Raw genomic sequence first — 19560 nt, 5'->3', positions numbered from 1 at the left:
CCCTCTTGCTCCTTTGTGAATTCAGGTAGGCATGGATCAGCCTACTTGATGGCCAGGTAGGGTTCAGGTTATATATTTGCTAAGTCAAGCACCAGCCCCTAAAACTAGATTGCCTTCTGTTTGCCTTAACTACTCCAGTATTACTAGTATCTAGATGGTCTCTAGCTAGGATTTGTGGTCACACAGTCAGCTCTGTGAAACCATTCAGTCTATAAGTTCTGATGTCGTAAGAATACAAATCCCTTAAGAAAATGATATATAAAAAATAAGAATACAAATCCCATTTGGTTGCCATCTTCTGATCATAGCTGGATGATGAACTCCTTATCAATAGATCTTTTTCCAAGGATCGAATAACTGTTTCTTTTCCAGATTTCATAAGTACAACATTGATTGGTCTTTTTGGCTTGCTTGTAAAACATCTGTTCCAACATTCAACACCCAGAACTTCAAGTCAGCATTGCCGCTTTCTTATACATACTTTGAAATGATCTTTACTCTAAGATGCACAAACACTGGTATGAACTCAATCAAAAGGTTATGTGGTGAAACGAAATCTCGTGATTACATACACAAGTGAAAACAGGGAGCAAGTGGAAAGATGGGGTTTCACGTTAAACGTTTGCAAATGAACAAAAATAACAGCAGAACATTGGTTCGCAGGAATAGGGGTCTGGAACCAGAATTGGAATGGGCTATTCCGCTATTCCGATTCCAGCTGTTTGGTTGGGCAGAATTAGAATCCCATTCCCATTCCTGGAATAGCGTTCCCCCATTTGAGGGAATGGCCATTCCCTGCCCCTCCCTTGGGAAAGAAATCCCATTCCTGCTGACTCTCATTTCCATTCTCATTCCTGTCTGAACCAAACAGACTATAGGAATAGACCATACAGATTCCGATTCCAAAAGATCTTGATTCTGATTCCAATTACGATTTTGACATCAAACCAAACGAACCCTTAAGCATTCAAACCAAAAAACAAAGGTTTAAAATTTCGATACGAAGCGCTCGATACAGGATATGCAAGGAAATCGGACGTCTCGTCTTTTTTCCATGCGTATCGGACCATATCGAACCGTATCAGGGCCTATCAGAGGCATATCGGGGGTGTATCGGGGCCGATAGCGTATCAACGAAAAAGGTACAACGAAAAACTGAAAAAAAAAAATAAAGAGGAAAAGCAAGCTTTTTTTCCATGAAATAAGCCTGCTTTCACCCCCAAATGACTCTAAAACGCCAAACCTCATTCTAAAGTGTTAGATTTGCAAAAAATCGCAAGAAACAAGTGTGAATCATTAGCTTTTTTTTTTTGAAAATTTATCAAAATTTGAAAAAACTATAGAAAAAATAGGTAATTTTTTTTCATTTTTTTATAATATCATATGATTTAATTTTTTCTTGAATGTTTAAATTTATGTTGATCTACATTTTTTACATTCAAAGTCATATTTTTTTTTGTGTTATTAATAAATTTATGGAAATTTCATGAAGATATTTGGGGAAAATATAAATTAATAAAAAAGACTAAATATGTTTTAGATATGTGGATTTATCTATCATATCCATAGAGCAATTGAAATTTCTTCTTTAGTATTTTTTTTTATTTTTTATATTTTTAGAATTAAAAAAAATAAATAGTAATTAATTATGTTTTATCATTTGATCACAAGAATTGAATATATAATAATTCTATGGATGACCTTTCATATCTACAAACCAATTGAAATTTCTTATTTAATAAATATTTTTTTTATTTTTATATTTTTAGAATTAAAAAATAATTAATTAATTAATTATATTTTATCAATTGATCACAATGATTGAATATATTATAATTCTATGGATGATCTATCATATCCACAAAGCAATTTAAATTTCTTCTTTAATAACTATTTTTTGAATATATTATATAATGTTTATTTATTTTTTATAATTTTTGAAAATAAAAAATAAATAATTATTGATTATATTTTCACTTAGAAGTTGTGCCAATGCATTTTTTATGGTTGGATAGGAGAATTGAGTTTTTCTCATCCCATAAAACATTAAAACTTAAGAATTATAATTTATATATTATAGTTAAGCATAGGATTTTTAATGAAATTATAATTACCTACACAATATTTCTTCATAAAACTATTAAAATATATTAATTCAATGTATATACATCTCATTGAGGTCTTATATTTAGAGTAACAGATGTATTGTTATGATTTATTAAAATATTTAAAGTGTTTTCAAGCGTATCTATGCGTATCTTAGATTTTCTCAGATATGCATGCATATCCAAGGCATATCCTGATACGTCTCTTAAAATTGTCTTTCTGACACACATGGCATTTCCGATACTTTGAACCTTGCAAAAGACTATAAAAAAATTATAAGATAATATGGGACAAATTTGAAAAAAAAACATATCTATTTTCACAACTTTTGCCAAAGGATGAAAAATCTTGAGTTTTGGTCGATTTTTTTTCTTTTACAAATCTAATGATCTGGTGGTGTCTAAAACGAGTTCCAAAGAGGACTAAAAGCCATTTTTCAAACTCTTATAAACTCATTTTTGCAACATTTTTTTGTAAAATATCAACCAATACGATTTTGATGGAAACTCACAATACGAACCTGATACAATATCAAAAAAGCACAAAAAAGGTATGAAACATTCATTTTTCGAATCGTTCCACATGTCAAGACTTAGCTGAAATGAAAAAAAAAAAATCGACCAATACAACCTAGTACACTGTTTGTGGGATTTAAATAATAGAAACATATAAGAGTATACAATTGTTTTATATAATAATTAATAATCACTTATATTTTATATACTACTTTTAATATTTTTTTACAACACAAAAATAACAATAATTAATTTTAGATAAGGTTGTTTATCAAACTTATGGATGGCAATTTTTCCCATTTTCCCAATCCCCGTGGGGATCCGCCCCAAATGGAGCGGGGATGGGGTTAGGGGATGATATTCCCCTATGAGGACAAAAATGGAGAAATTCCTGATACAATATCAAAAAAGCACAAAAAAGGTATGAAACATACATTTTTCGAATCGTTCCACATGTCAAGACTTAGCTGAAATGAAAAAAAAAAATCGACCAATACAACCTAGTACATTGTTTGTGGGATTTAAATAATAGAAACCTATAAGAGTATACAATTGTTTTATATAATAATTAATAATCATTTATATTTTATATACTACTTTTAATAGTTTTTTACAATACAAAAATAACAATAATTAATTTTAGATAAGGTTGTTTATCAAACTTATGAATGGCAATTTTTCCCATTTTTCCAATCCCCGTGGGGATCCGCCCCAAATGGAGCGAGGATGGGGTTAGGGGATGATATTCCCCTATGAGGACAAAGATGGAGAAATTTTCATCCCCATTGGCGGGGACAGCATGAGGATAGGGAGAGCACTTCCTACCCCACAGGGAACCCGATCACCATCCCATGGGATTCTTGCTAATATATGTATATACACGCCTACGTTTATATATGTATATATGTATACCTACATCTATATGTTAATATTTTTAAAAATATGGTTGAATATGTTTGAATCTTTTCTAATAGAATTGTATATTTTAGTTATTTTATTTTTATTTTTTAAATAAAATAAAAAAAAATATAACGATTGATATTATAAAGAATCACAGGGAGTGGGGATCCCCGTGGAGAGGAGGATGGAGAGAGACTCCTCGTCCCCACCCACCCCGTTGCAATTCCTAATCAAACTAATGAAATTAGTCAACCCAATTTCAAGTAATTATAGTCAACTTTAGTTCAACAATTTCCTAATCCGAGTGGGTTCGATTAGTTTCGATTTGTCCATTTGTAAACTAACTAAAATCGAATGACCTGACCATAAATATATATATATATATATATTAATCTTTTATATTTTAAATATATTTATTAATACAGGAAAGTGGGAAAATTCTAATATTTCCTACGCTAAAATATTATATATCATAAATTTATTTTTTAATAATGCCAATATATTTTTTTTACAATTTAAATTTAATTTTTTAAGTTTAATTATTTTAAACCGACCGACCAAACCAAAAATTGACCCAAACCGATATAACCTGAGTGGCCAACTCCCAAACCTGACCAGGTCGATTTGGTTAGCCAAACAACTTACAACTAAACCTAACCAACCAGTCAACAATAGTTTAATCTCCGGTAGTTATTAAAATTTTATACCAAAAATACACAATAAATCAAATTTAAAAAGCTAAACAATAGTAGTTTGCACTCCAATAATTATTGAAAATTTTATATTAAATAACAAAACAAAAACAGATTTATACATAATTATTGAAAGTATACTTAACATAGAAAACAATAAATAATTAATAAAATACAATAAATATTAATTTTTGTATATATAAATATATAATAAATATAGATTAAGTTTTAAAATTATTATTAATAAACATTAATTTTTGAAAGTTATTTTCTAGAATTATTAATTGATAAAAATGAAATTAGTTATTTACAATATTTTACTTATTTATTGAAATAATATCATCATTTAAATTTTAAAAAATTCATTACATGTTGAATTTAGTAATCCATAAAATTATAGTACTATTAATACCTAATTTAATTATTTTAACTATTTAAAATCTAGCTATGTTAAATATTCCGTTATTTAAAATACTTAATTATTTAACTAAATTATTTAAAATATTAATCTATGTATTATAATTGAAAGTTATTCAATAACTATTTAAAATATGTTATTAATTGATTTAATAATTATCAAAAATTTTCTATTAAATAACAAAACAAAAATAGATTTGTACATAATTATTGAAAATATATTTATCATAGAAAATAATAAATAATTACCACACTCACAATACAATTTTGATGGAAACTCACAATACGAACCTGATACAATATCAAAAATGCACAAAAAAGGTATGAAACATACACTTTTCGAATCATTCCACATGTCAAGACTTAGCTGAAATGAAAAAAAAAAAAAAAAAAAAACATCGACCAATACAACCTAGTACACTGTTTGTGGGATTTAAATAATATAAACCTATAAGAGTATACAATTATTTTATATTATAATTAATATTCATTTATATTTTATATACTATTTTTAATTTTTTTTTACAATAGAAAAATAACAATAATTAATTTTAGATAAGGTTGTTTATCAAACTTATGAATGGCAATTTTCCCCATTTCCCCAATCCCCGTGGGGATCCGCCCCAAATGGAGCGAGGATGGGGTCAGGGTATGATTTTCCCCTATAGAGTCGAAGATGGAGAAATTTTCATCCCCATTGGCGGAGACAGTACGAGGATGGGAAGAGCATTCCCTACCCCACAGGGAACCCGATCCCCACCCCATGGGATTCCCGCTAATATATGTATATACACGCCTACATTTATATATGTATATATGTATACCTACATCTATATGTTAATATTTTTAAAAATATGGTTGAATATGTTTGAATATTTTCTAATAGAATTGTAAATTTTAGTTATTTTATTTTTATTTCTTAAATAAAATAAAAAAAGCAAAAATATAATGATTGATATTAAAAAGAATCACAGGGAGTGGGGATCCCCATGGAGAGGAGGATGGGGAGAGTTTCCTCATCCCCACCCATCCCGTTGCAATTCCTAATCAAACTAATGAAATTGGCCCACCCAATTTCTAGTATTTACAGCCAACTTTAGTTCAACAATTTCCTAATCCGAATTCGATCAGTTTCGCTTTGTCCATTTGTAAACTAACTAAAATCGAATGACTTGACCATAAATATATATTAATATTTTATATTTTAAATATATTTATTAATACAGGAAAGTGGGAAAATTACAATATTTCCTAGGCTAAAATATTATATATCATAAATTTATTTTTTAATAATGCCAATATAATTTTTCAACAATTTAAATTTAATTTTTTAAGTTTAAATCTTTTAAACCGACCGACCAAACCAAAAATTGACCCAAACCGATATAACCTGAGTGACCAACTCCGAAACCTGACCAGGTCGATTTGGTTAGCCAAACAACTTACAACTAAACTTAACCAACCCATGAACAATAGTTTAATCTCCGGTAGTTATTAAAAATTTATAACAAAAATACACAAAAAATCAAATTTAAAAAGCTAAATAATAGTAGTTTACACTCCAATAATTATTGAAAATTTTATATTAAATAACAAAACAAAAACAGATTTATACAGAATTATTGAAAGTATACTTAACACAGAAAACAATAAATAATTAATAAAATACTAAATATTAATTTTTGTATATATAAATATATAATAAATATAGATTAAGTTTTAAAATTATTATTAATAAACATTAATTTTTGAAAGTTATTTTCTAGAATTATTAATTGATAAAAATGAAATTAGTTATTTACAATATTACTTATTTATTGAAATAATATCATCATTTAAATTTAAAAAAATTCATTACATGTTGAATTTAGTAATCCATAAAATTATAGTACCATTAATACATAATTTAATTATTTTAACTATTTAAAATCTAGCTATGTTAAATATTTCGTTATTTAAAATACTTAATTATTTAACTAAATTATTTAAAATATTAATCTATGTATTATAATTGAAAGTTATTCGATTATAATCATTTTTTGTCTTTTTTTAATAAATATTTTAAAGTTATTATATTCTTTAGAATATTAAATAATTCTTAAATTTTTTAGTTCAAACTTTCTTTAGATAGATGTAGATAAAAAGTGGGGGAGAAGATAAATAAGAATTAAAGAAAATTTATTTATATATATATATATATATGTAAATTTTGCATACACATATACATAAATATATGTATTCATATTTATATAAAAATGCATATATATATATATATATATATATATATATATATATATATATATATATATATATATATATATATATATATATATATATATATATATATATATATATAATTTTAGAGTGGATTCATTAACCAACCAAAGCCCGGCCTAGGACCGAACCCAACCCGAGCGCATCAAATTAAAATGCGGACTGGGCTCTGGTTGGGAAAATCAAACCTGACCTTGGGTTTAATTTGGGCATGGGCCTTAAGCCCAAATTTAGGGTTGGGCTTGGGTTTACCAAAAACCCAACCTTGCCCACCCGACTTGCGTTCCTAAAATGTATATTACTTATCAGGATTTGTGTTTGTATCCATTACAACTAAAAGTTGTTGGGTAAGAAAATAAATTTGCCAATGCAAAACTAACCCAACTTTGCATTTGTATGGACCGAAATGCACTCTGCATATTTGCATTTACACTTTATTTGCAACTCTTTCAAACACAACCAAAGGCTCAGTTTGGAAGGATTACAAATGCAAATATGTAGAGTGCAAAACCTTGTATTTTAAGTTGTGTTTGGTTGCAGTGCAATTTTATTTGCACTAGTACAAATGTATGGGAGTGCAAATGAAAAGAATGCAAAATTCGGTTAAATTTTGTTTAGGATTTTACTTTACTCTTCTTTAGATCTTATTTTATTTCATTTATACTGAAATCAAACAAAGTGATGTAGCACAATCCGGTCACTCCTAACTGGTGCTCGCGTGGCTCCTGAGATGTACCTGAAACGAGAGGAAGGAGGAAGAACTCCCGGGGGGTTTCCTGGCAGGAACGCTCCGATGCTTAATTTAGTATTGTGTGCAAGAAGCTGAAAGAGAATGAACACTAAGAGTGCAGGTTGCGCTAACTATTCAAGATACCTTGTTCCTTGAGAATAAGCTCCTTATAACTGAATTTCGTTGCTCCAGGCCCTCTGACTTCTGATAGGGCAGGTATAACCACCACTGTCAACCTGCCATAGCCGTTACAGGCAGGGCTGAGGTGGCACGCGCGGGGCCGTCGTGCAGGGTACGTGTTTGTCAGGTGTGGGATGCCTTTCTAAAGGTGGCAGGCGTGGCGAGGAGACAGGCTTGCTATTCGCAGGTTTGTCGGGTACGGCGGTCGGACAGGAAGCCCTCCTATGGTATACCGAGCTGTCCTCCTGTGAATTGCCCTGAGCTGGGCTGTCCTTTAAGTGACAGGCTGCCTGCAACCGGTTATGCCGAGCTAGCCGACCCGAGGTCTTTGTGCCTCGGGGCATCCGAAGAAGAATCAGTGCGTTCTTGCTTGGGAGTGGCCCGAGGTCCATTGGGAGGAGCTCGGGTCTCAAAAGGGGTCAGGGGTCCCGAACTCGGGATCCCCCGAAGTGCCTTAACCCCAAGGAGGAGGTGCGGGCGAGGCGGCTTTCGGCGAGTAGTTTACTTGCCGAGTTGCCGTGCTGAACTCGGTGGGACTTCCCCACTGAGTTGTGCTCACGTCCGTTGTGCTGTCATGCTGTCACTGTTTGAGCAAGGTCACGCCCACGTGTACCTAAGCTACGAGGTCGAGCCAAATCACCCTCCATCAATTGCCCCCCACTCCCTGCACTGGCGGCGGTGACCCAGCGCGGGGAGGTCATGACGCGCCGGGTGGATTTGGCGTATGTGTTCGTGCTGCGTTGTCGCGCGTTCCATCCAGCTGTACCGGTCTAGCGCCTGGCTCGACCGAAAAGAGATTCAAGTTGCGTCCGGATTACGCGCGGACTTCACGCGACTTGGACTTTGCGTACGTCAAAAACGCGCTAAATCGCTTTCGCCTCGAAGAACCCGCGGTTACGGCTATAAATAGGGGGTCCCTTGGCCATTTTCTTCGCCACAAAGCTTTCATCGTTAGTGTTTGAGCTCGCGCCAGGGGTTTCTTAGCTCAGGTCCTCCAGTTCATTCTGTTCATCCAGTCCGGTTGCGTTTCTTTGGTGAGTCCTCCCAAGCTTCCCTTTCCCTTCTAGTTCGTTTCTTTCTATTAGTTCGGTATGTCGTCTAGTGTAGACAGTCTCATCGACGAGCCCGAGGTAGGTACCTCGGCTCGGGATGTCCCCTCTACTACCCAGCCGTCCAAAGCACGAGTGGCTTCGGGTCATCTGTTGTCCACCTCCCACCGAGGTCGGGAACCAGATCAGTTCGGGCCTTCCATAATGACCTCGGAGAGGCTTCAGGACCTCATACAGAGGTTCCGCCTCCCTAGCGAGTACTCATATAGTCTTCCCACCGGCAACATCCCATGGGAGCACGGTCCCAACGAGATCGTGATCTTTAGGGAGCAACTGATAGCCGGGCTCAGACTTCCACTTCACCCTTTAATTGTTGAGGTGTTGGTACACTTTAACATTACCCCGAACCAACTCTACCCGAACTCCATACAGAATGTGGTGGGGTCCATTTCTCTTTGTTTTGATCGTTCCCTTTCCATAGATTTAGATATTCTTAGTCCGATTTTGGCTATAAAGAAGAGCGCTTCGGGCGCTCTCCCCAGGCATAGGCGGTCTTACTACCTGTCCCCCTGCCCGGGTTTTAAACTCATGCACAAGCTCCCGAGCAAAGTCCCAGCTAGGAAGCGGGACTACTTCGTAGTCCGAAGCAGCACGGGGTGGCCCTTCCCCACCGATTGGAGGATAGCCGTTCAAGACCCTGGTGTCATCCTGGACGGGAAGACCAAGAAGGAGCTCCAGTCACTGGCTCAGCTCGGGTTGCATTATAAAGACTTCACTTATGAGGAGAAGCTCATCCGAGCAAGCTTGAGTCCAGGTAGGTTTTCCCCACTTCGGCTTTTCCGCTCATATATTTGCTTCGGGTTACTGATGTCGTATTTTACCGAAGGTCCCATGGAGGCGGAAAAGATAGACAACCAGAAGCTCTTCCACCAGATGAAGAGGAAGAAGCGTGTGGCAAAGAAGGCGCGCGTTGGGTGCCCGCAAGCTTCAGTAGAACCACGACTTCCGTAGACTTCTGCCTCGGGGCCCGAGGTGGCAGTCGTGCCCGTCATCGACTTGGAAGAGGGGGCTATGCCCGAGGTGATGGCGGAACTTGCCGTTAAGCCCGCCGAGCCCATTGCCAAGCCCACCCGACTTGCCAGAGAAAGCGTTGCCGAGGCTAACGCCACTGCTGCTGGGGCTTATCCTGCCGATGTTGCCGCCGAGACCTCCGAGAGTTCCACTCACGATGTGGAGATGACGGCTTCCAGCTCGAAGGGTCAGGGGAGCCAAACCGTCCTGAACCCCCAATGCAGCCTGAAGAAGAGTGAGCTAGCTGCATACTCGGGGGAGGTCTGTGAGTGGGCCGAACTCACTCCTGGTTAGCTCGGCGCCCGAGCTGCCACTCATACTATGGTGGTGAGTCCCCCTTCCTTTTTTTTTTGTGGTCTCCCTCTTACCCGGTTCTCCTTTTTGCAGGTGAACTCCGCCATTCGTGCCTTGACCCTCCAATCAGATCAACATCTGAGGCGGGCTCTGAAGGCTGAGGAATCGTTTCGCGCAACCCATACTGAGTTGAGGGCAGCTCGTTGTCAGGTTCACAGCTTGGAGAGCGACGCCTCGGCTCAAAAGAGTTTCATCGAGGTGTTAATGTCAGAAAAGGGAGAGCTGGCTCGAGATAAAGATAAGTTGAAGGCCGAAGTGAACAGTCTCAAGGTCGGTCAGGAGGCCTTAGGGCTCGAGGTGAGCAGCCTCAAGGCTGAGCGGGATGCTCTGAGGCTCGAGGTACAAGGCCTCAAGGAAGCGAAGGGGAAACTGGAGCATGAAGTACCTCCAGGAGGATATAAGGGAGAAGATTGCAATCTTCGAAGGTGCTCTTGAGGAGGCCAAGACCCAGGCCGTTATTGACTATGTCAACTCTTCAAGATTCGACTATGTGATGACGGAGGCCTATCGTAAGGGCTTCAAGCTCAGTCGGTGGCTGATCAGGCACCTCTACCCCGAGCAGGACACGAGTGCCATTACTACTTCACGGATTACTGACAACATCGCGCGTCAGTCAAAAGACGACCCCGATTCTGAGGATGAAGGTCCCGAAGATGGAGCAGAGGAGGTCGGTCCAAACACTGTCTCCGAGGGGGTCCCTGATAGAGGTGGCGAGCCCTCAAAGTAGTTTGCCCTTTATAATTGTAACTTAATATTTTCCCTTTCTGAACTGTGAATGTACTATCCTGAGCCTTTGAGCTCGGGTAAAAACTCTTGTACCTGAACTCTCTTTTTAATGAAATATAGTTTCTTTCGAGTATCTCTGAGTGCAAAAATACTTCTAAGTGTGAGTGGACTCCAAGCTGGTCAATTTAATGTATAGGTTACCCGAGCTGTCAAGCCACCGAGCTAGCAGTAAGGGTAATTGAGTGAAGTTGTGTTACTTCAGGTCGCACGGGTTACCCCGGACTATCAGGTTACCAAGATGAGTAAGAACAGCAAGGGTATAGACACTGTAAGGTTCATACCCAAGCTGTCTTTCCCTTAAGGGTTAGAGATAACCAGGTTTTTGTCAGTTTGCCATGCCGAAGTGGCAGCTGGGGCTTTCTTGTGACCCTTAGGCTTAAGAAGGGACCCGTAGTCTGCTCTTGGATTTCACCCAGGCCAAAGTGGCGACTGGGGTCTTCTTGTGGCCCTTAGGCTTAGGGAGGGACCCGTAGTCCGCTCCTGGATTTTACCCAAGCCGAGGTGGCAACTAGGGTCTTCTTGTGGCCCTTAGGCTCTGGGAGCGACTCGTAGTCCACTCTTCTTACCCTACTTTCGCCCGTGCCGAAGAGACAGCTGGGTCTTATGTGTCGAGGTCATGTTAGCTCGGTATTCTGGCCCTTAGGCTTAGGGAGTGGCTCGTGGCTCGTGGCCTACTCGATTCTTACAGATAATATTGTCTTAGGTTGACAATATTCCATGCCCGAGGTATTTGTTTACCTTCGAGGGTCTCAAGCTCATATGTTCCTTCCCCGAGCACTCGTTTCACTCGGTAAGGACCTTCCCAGTTGGACCCGAGCTCGCCAGCGCCGGGCTCAGGCACCATAACTTTATGAAGGGCCAGGTCGCCAACACGGAGGTTTCGCCTCTTGACCCTGGCGTTATAGTACCGAGCTACTCTCTGCTAGTAGGCTGCGATCCTAATGTACGCGAGGTCCCTTACTTCGTCGAGTAGGTCGAGGTTGGTATGTAGCTCATCTTCGTTTGTTTGATCACTATATGTTTCTAGGTGCAACCTAGGTACTTCGATCTCTGTGGGGATCACTGCTTCGGTGCCTTAGGTGAGATTGAAGGGTGTTTCTCCAGTGGCGGTCTTCTCCGTGGTCCGGTAGGCCCATAGGACACTAGGTAGTTCATCTGCCCACAATCCTTTAGCTCGGTCCAGCCGTGCCTTTAGTCCGTGGAGGATGGCTTTGTTCGTGACTTCTGCCTGACCATTTGCTTGAGGGTGCGTGACTGAAGTAAAATTCTGTTGGATCCCCATGTCTCAGCACTAGTCTTGAAATTTGATGTCCTCGAACTGCTTGTCGTTGTCGGAGATCAACACCCAAGGTAATCCGAAGCAGCACACGATGTTCTTTCAAAAGAAGATTTGGACATTTCGGGTTGTGATCGTCACGAGGGGCTCGGCTTCTACCCACTTGGTAAAATAGTCCACTGCCACTACGAATAACTTTCTTCCACCCGTTGCTGGCGGGAATGGCCCGAGTAGATTGATGCCCCACTGTGCAAAGGGCCACGGGCTGGTGAGATACTTGAGGTTGACAGCGGGTTGGTGGTGAATATTGGCATGTCTTTGGCATTTGTCACATTTTTTGACGAGCTCAATAGCGTCTGCCTTCATTGTTGGCCAATAATACCCTTGTCGGAGTTCCTTTTGGGCGAGGGCCCTGCCCCCTAAGTGCCCACCGCATAGACCCTCATGGGTGTCGCGGAGTACGAGCTTGGCTTCGGTAGGTCGCAAGCAACGTAAGTAGGGGAGTGTGTAAGATCTCCGGTATAGTTGTTCGTCTATCATGACATATTTGGTTGCCTGACGCTGCACCCTTCTAGCTGCATTGCGGTCTGCAGGGAGGGCCCCGTGTAGCAAGAAGCTCAGGAGCGGGTCAATCCAGCTCGGCTCTTCTTGAATGATGGGAGCGACCTCCTCTGCCCCCTTGAGAATGCTAGGCCGAGACAGGTCCTCTATGAACACGGTTCTCATGGTGATGTCGCTGGTGCTGGCTAACCTGGACAGGGCGTCGGCCTCGGCGTTCTCTGACCTAGGGATTTGTCTGATAAAGTGTGACTAGAAGTTGATCAGGACCTCTCTGACTTTGGCTAAGTAGGCGATCATGGTTGGCTCGCGAGCTTCGTACTCGCCGGTGACCTGGTTGACCACACGCTGGGAGTCACTGCAGATAACGATGTGCTTGGTTTTACTTCTCTAGCTAGAGCTAGTCCAGCTATCAATGCCTCGTACTCTGCTTCATTGTTAGATGACACGAACTCGAAACGTAGCGCGTACTCCAGTTTCGTGCCACTTGGGCTATGCAGAACTATTCTGGCTCCGTTGCCCTACTGGTTTAAGGAGCCATTTACGTGAAGGATCCAGGGCTCCTCATCCCAGCTCGGGCTTGGCCGAACTAGGAGAGATGCCACATTGGTTACTACCTCACGGGGCTCGGACTCGACCAGCCTGGGAGCTTCGGGCTCACCTGAATTGGGAGCCTCATGTTCAATCGGCCTGGGGACTTCAAAACTGAATGTGCACTCGGTGATGAAATCTGCTAAGGCTTGGGCCTTAATGGCAATTCGCGGCTTGTACTGGAGATCGTACTCGCTGAGCTCAACGGCCCACTTCGTCAACCGACCAGAGACCTCGGGCTTAAGTAAGACTTGCCTCAGAGGTTTTTCAGTGAGAATGATAACAGTGTGAGCCTGGAAGTACGGGTGGAGCTTCCGAGCTGCAATTACCAGTGCGTACGCTAGCTTTTCTATCTCCAGGTATCTCGTCTCTGCTCCCTGCAATACTTTACTAACATACTAGATGGGTCGTTGGACCCGATCTACTTCCTTTATTAGTACCGAACTGACCACTTCGTCGCTCACCGAGAGGTATAGTTCTAAAATGTCGCCCTCCTCGGGCCAGGTTAATATCGGCACACTAGCGAGGTATTTCTTGAGCTCGTCAAACGCGAGCTGACAGTCTTGGGCCCACTCGAACCCTTTGCTCTTGATTGCCTTGAAGAACGGCAGACAGCGGTCCGCCGATTTGGACATGAAGCGGCTCAAGGCGGCTATGCGAACATTCAACCTCTGAACCTCCTTCAACTTACAGGGTGGTCTCATGTCTAAGATGGCCATAACCTTATCCGGGTTGGCTTCAATGCCACACCGGTTAATGATGTATCCTAGAAATTTACCCGAGGTCACACCGAACACACACTTGTTTGGATTCAATCTCATATTAAACTCACGCAAATTTTCAAAAACAGAATGCAAGTCTTGTATTAATTCATGTGAGAATTGAGTTTTGACGACCATGTCGTCTACATAACATTCTACTTTTCTGCCGATTAACGGCGCAAACAATTTATTTATGAGCCTTTGAAAGGTTGCCCCTGCGTTTTTCAAACCGAAGGGCATAACCTTGTAACAGTACAGGCCGAATTCAGTGATGAAGGTAGTCTTTTCTTCGTCCGTCGGGTCCATCTTGATTTGGTTATAGCCTGAATAGGCGTCCAAGAAACATAGCAATTCATGCCCTGAGGTCGCGACCACCAAACAGTCGATTATGGGGAGCGGGAAGCAGTCTTTCGGGCAAGCCCGGTTCAGGTCGGTGTAGTCAACGCACATGCGCCACTTTCCATTGGCCTTCTTTACCAGGACGAGGTTGGCTACCCCGCTCGAGTAGTGGACTTCTCTTATGAAGTCCGCTGCGAAGAGCTTCTCGATTTCCTCGTCGACCACTTTCCACCGTTCTGGGGCTAGGTTGCGCTTCTTCTGTCTAACGGGCCTAACTACAAGATCAGTGTTCAGCTTGTGAGTTATGAGTTCGGGGTCTATACCGGGCATTTCTGCCACGGACCATGCAAAAATATCTAAATTTTGAAGTAAGAAACTTACCAGTTCTGATCATAGGGGCTCCTAGATGGAAGCGCCAATCTGAAGCGTCCGAGTCGGGTCTGCTGCTGAGGTCGGGACCGCGATTGTTTCTTCCGTGGGCGCGGCTCGGTCTTTGCCTTGCTCCGTGGGTCACTCTAGTTCGAGGTCGCCGGCCACCTTGGTTTTCCCCTTCAGGGCCAACATAGCACTTGCGGGATTCGAGCTGGTCGCCCCGTGCTACTCCCACACCGAAATCTGTTGGGAACTTCATGGCCAAGTGGTTAGTGGAGACCACCGCCCGTAGGACATGGGTGATCAGTCGACCTACTATGGCATTGTAGGGGGAGGGGGTCGCGACCACCAAGAAGTCGTGCTTGAACCTGACCACACAAGGCCACGTGCTGACTTCCACAGGTACTGTTATTTTCCCAAGGGGCCGGACTTCTTCTCCGCTGAAGCCTACCAAAGGAGTGTCTGCGGGCTTTAGGTCACTTCTCTACAACTGGAGCTGGTCGAACACAGCTTTGAACAGAATGTCGGTTGAGCTGCCTGATTCGACGAGTACACGCCTGACCTCAAAGTTGTTGTTTCTTAGCTTTATTACGAGCGCGTCGTCGTAGGGGTAGTGGACTCCTCATGCATCATCTTCTGTGAAGAAAATTGGCTCTTCTATCCTCGGCCGCTTCGGGGGGTTCTGCTCCTCCCGAGTGGCTTCACGAACCGAAGTCCGAGCTGCTGCTGAAGTGCAACCCGCGACGATAGAACCTCTCACTATCATGTGGATGGTTCCCCGGACTGGCCTCTCCTCTAGAGGCTGCATCTGCGGTTGTTCGGCCGGCCTGCTGTTGGACACAGGAGCATCTCTGTCATGCTCCCCTTGCCGACCTGTTCTATTACTATTGTTATTATTATTATTTTGTACAAAGTTTCTCAAATATCCACAATGGATGAGCTCCTCTATCTCGTCGCGGAGGCTTTTACAACTCTCAGTACTGTGATCGTGGTCTTTGTGAAAACTGCAATACAGACTCTTATTTCTTTCATTGGAATTCCCCCTCAGACGGGGTGGCCACTTCACGTACGGGGCATCCTTGATCGCCATCAGAATTTCGGCCCGCTTCGCGTTCAGTGGGGTATAATCAGCTCGGTCCGGTGCAGGAGCTCGGAACAATTGATCCGGCTTTGCCCCCCGAACTGTTTCTTTTTTCCTTCGGGTGTCCCCTTGACTGGAAGGCTCTCCTTCTCTCTTTCTTTTTTCGGGTGCGCCCTCGTCCTTCTGGTTGATCTCCCCTTCGGTGGCTATGAACTTATCCGCAAGTTTCAAAAACTCAGTTATGGTCACAGGTTGGTTGACGACCATGTGCCACTTGAACTCTTTGTGCTTCACGCCCTTCTTGGCTGCTACAAGGCATATGACAGGGTCCAGGCGCGGTATCTGCATACAAGCGTCGTTGAACCGCTTGATATAGCTCCGGATGGACTCTCCCTCTCTTTGTGCTATGTTGAAGATGCTTTCTTCAGTTCACGGGCACCGTTTGCTGGTGACAAAGTGGGACGTGAAGGCTTGTGCGAACTGCGCCCAACTTCTTATCGACCCGGGTGCCAAGTTTTGGTACCACGTGCGGGCTGCTTCCCTGAAGGTGGTGGAGAAGGCCACGCACATGCATGACTCACTGGCTTGCGCCAGGTGCATCTGTGACTGAAAGGCGTCTACATGATCATTCGGGTCGAACGACCCGTCATACTTGTCAAGAGGGGGGAGCTTGAAATCCTTGGGCATCGGGACTGCCAGGAGTTCGGAAGACAAGGGGGACGGAACCGAGAGGAGGGGAGCTTTGGCTTCGGCCGAGCCTACCTCTTCTTTGCCCATGAGCTCGGGCAAATCGCGGGTGACAGATCGGCGAGCTCGGCGGCGGCGTCTCTGCTTCTTGATGGGCTCGGCGTTCGTGCTGCTCACCTCCGCGCTGTCCAGAATGGTTTGCGCAGGGAGTAGCCCAGTCTACTGGTGGTGGCTATGGACAGAGGGGTCTTGCTTGGAGTCTATTGCCAGGATCTCGAACCGGTTTTCAAGGATCGGGGTTCCAAACTTTGACTGTCGAGGTGACGTAGACCTACCGAGCCGGGGTCCTCCCGACCTGTCCGCCCGCAGCAAGACCGAGGCAGCCAGTCTCTCCCGTCTGCCATGGGGGGAGGCCAGGTTTTTTGGGAGAGTTTGGGGGGCCTCTCCTTGGTCAGAGTGCTCGCTCTAGCAGTGAGATTTGGCTTGCTGCGAGGCTGGGCGCCGAGGCTGTTGAAGCTGAGGTTGGGGCAGCTGAGGGAACTGCTGCTGATACTGATATTGGGAGACCTGGTGCAGTACGTGCTATTGATAAAGCTGAAGTTGTTGGAACTGTTGCATTTGAACCTGCATGGCCCCCATGCACTGCATCAGGTCCTCCAGCTGGTTCGAGCAGGCCGCTGGGGGCACGACCGAAAGTTCGGTGAACGTCGTTCCGACTGTAGCAGGGAGTGGGGCGATGACAGGTGCCATTGTGAGAGGCACGTTCAAGCTGGGGATTCCGTCCGCTGAGAGGGGGACGGTGAACTGTCCGGTACAAACAATAGGAAGCTGGGGTTGTTCCCTGGAGTTATCCATTTCCTTGCTTCGTTCGACGTTGCTAGAGGAAGCCATGAGCGTTGGATTGTTTCAAGGAAGAAGAAGGAACTGAAAGAGTTTAGAGAGAAAGGCTTTTTGAAGCGTTTCCCACAGACGGCGCCAAATGATGTAGCACAATCCAGTCACTCCTAACTGGCGCTCGCGTGGCTCCTGAGATATACCTGAAACGAGAGAAAGGAGGAAGAACTCCCGGGGGGTTTCCCGGCAGGAACGCTTCGATGCTTAAGTTAGTATTGTGTGCAAGAAGCTGAAAGAGAATGAACACTAAGAGTGCAGGTTGCGTTAACTATTCAAGATACCTTGTTCCTTGAGAATAAGCTCCTTATAACTGAATTCCGTTGCTCCAGGCCCTCTGACTTCTGACAGGGCAGGTATAACCGCCACTGTCAGCCTGCCACAGCCGTTACAGGCAGGGCTGAGGTGGCACGCGCAGGGTCGTCGTGCAGGGTACGTGTATGTCAGGTGTGGGACGCCTTTCTAAAGGTGGCAGGCGCGGCGAGAGGACATGCCTGCTGTTCGCAGGTTTGTCGGGTACGGCGGTCGGGCAGGAAGCCCTCCTATGGTATACCGAGCTGTCCTTCTGCGAATTGCCCTGAGCTGGGCTGTCCTTTAAGTGACGGGCTGCCTACAGCCGGTTATGCCGAGCTAGCCGACCCGAGGTCTTTGTGCCTCGGAGCGTCCGAAGAAGAATCGGTGCGTTCTTGCTTGGGAGTGGCCCGAGGTCCATTGGGAGGAGCTCGGGTCTCAAAAGGGGTCAGGGGTCCCGAACTCGGGACCCCCTGAAGTGCCTTAACCCCGGGGAGGAGGTGCGGGCGAGGCGGCTTTCAGCGAGTAGTTTACTTGCCGAGTTGCTGTGCTGAACTCGGTGGGACTTCCCCACCGAGTTGTACCCACGTCCGTTGTGCTGTCATGTTGAGTCACTATTTGAGCATGGTCATGCCCACGTGTACCTGAGCTACGAGGTCGGGCCAAATCACCCTCCATCACAAAGTAAGATAAAATTTGAAACAAAACTAACTAAAAAATTTACACCCAAAACATTTGCACTGCCATAGTTTTGGATCAGTGCAAATATATTTACATTGCAACCAAACAAAGCCTTATGATATTTTGTAAATATTTGCGTTGTACATTTTTTTGTATTTGTACGCTCTCCAAACACATCCTAAGGAGAAAATAAGAAAAGAGTTCCTTAGTAGTCAGATTTATGAGGGTCCATTTGGTTCACATTCAAAATCAAACAATGGTCTTTTCCCATTGTCTGCTTGGTTCAAAGAGGAATTAGAATGGGAAATGAAACCAACTAGAATGGGATTTCATTCCCAATGGAGGGAGAGGGAATAAAGATTCCCTCAAATGGGGGAATGCCAATTCCACTAGAAATGGAAATGAGATTAAGATTCCGTCCAACCAAATAGAGAATGACTTATTCCAAACCCCTATTCCCACAAACCAAATAGGCTACAGACCCCCACCATTCAGACACGTAGTCTTCTCATTTTTTTAGAAATTTAGACACGTGGCATTTTTCTGAGAAGTTATTAAAGCACACAGCCGACTACCACCATTCAAACAAGTGGCATTCTCATTTTCTAGAAAGGTAGACTCATGGCAATTTCTAAGGAATTCCTACTAAAGCCTACAGCCCACTACCAAGTTATATCCCCCCACCATTCAGACACATGGCCTTCTCATTTTTCTAGAAAGCTAGGCATGTGGCATTTTCTGAGAAATTACTACTAAAGCCCACAACCCACTATCACCATTCCCAATCCATTTCTGAAAAACTACAAAAAATGCAGAAGTGGTTATCCACAATCACTTCTGCCTATATTCTATCAATCTCAGTTAATCATTAACCATCTACGTACCATAACAAAAGAAAACTATCCATATTCTAATTCAATCTCATAACAGAAGAAAAATTGTAGATGATGGTGATTGA

The sequence above is a fragment of the Nelumbo nucifera genome, chromosome 2, assembly GCF_055504915.1.
Source record: "Nelumbo nucifera cultivar China Antique chromosome 2, China Antique-T2T, whole genome shotgun sequence".
Classification (NCBI taxonomy): domain Eukaryota; kingdom Viridiplantae; phylum Streptophyta; class Magnoliopsida; order Proteales; family Nelumbonaceae; genus Nelumbo; species Nelumbo nucifera.
The sequence above is the reverse complement of the archived record's forward strand: the minus strand, read 5'-3'. Positions refer to the sequence as shown.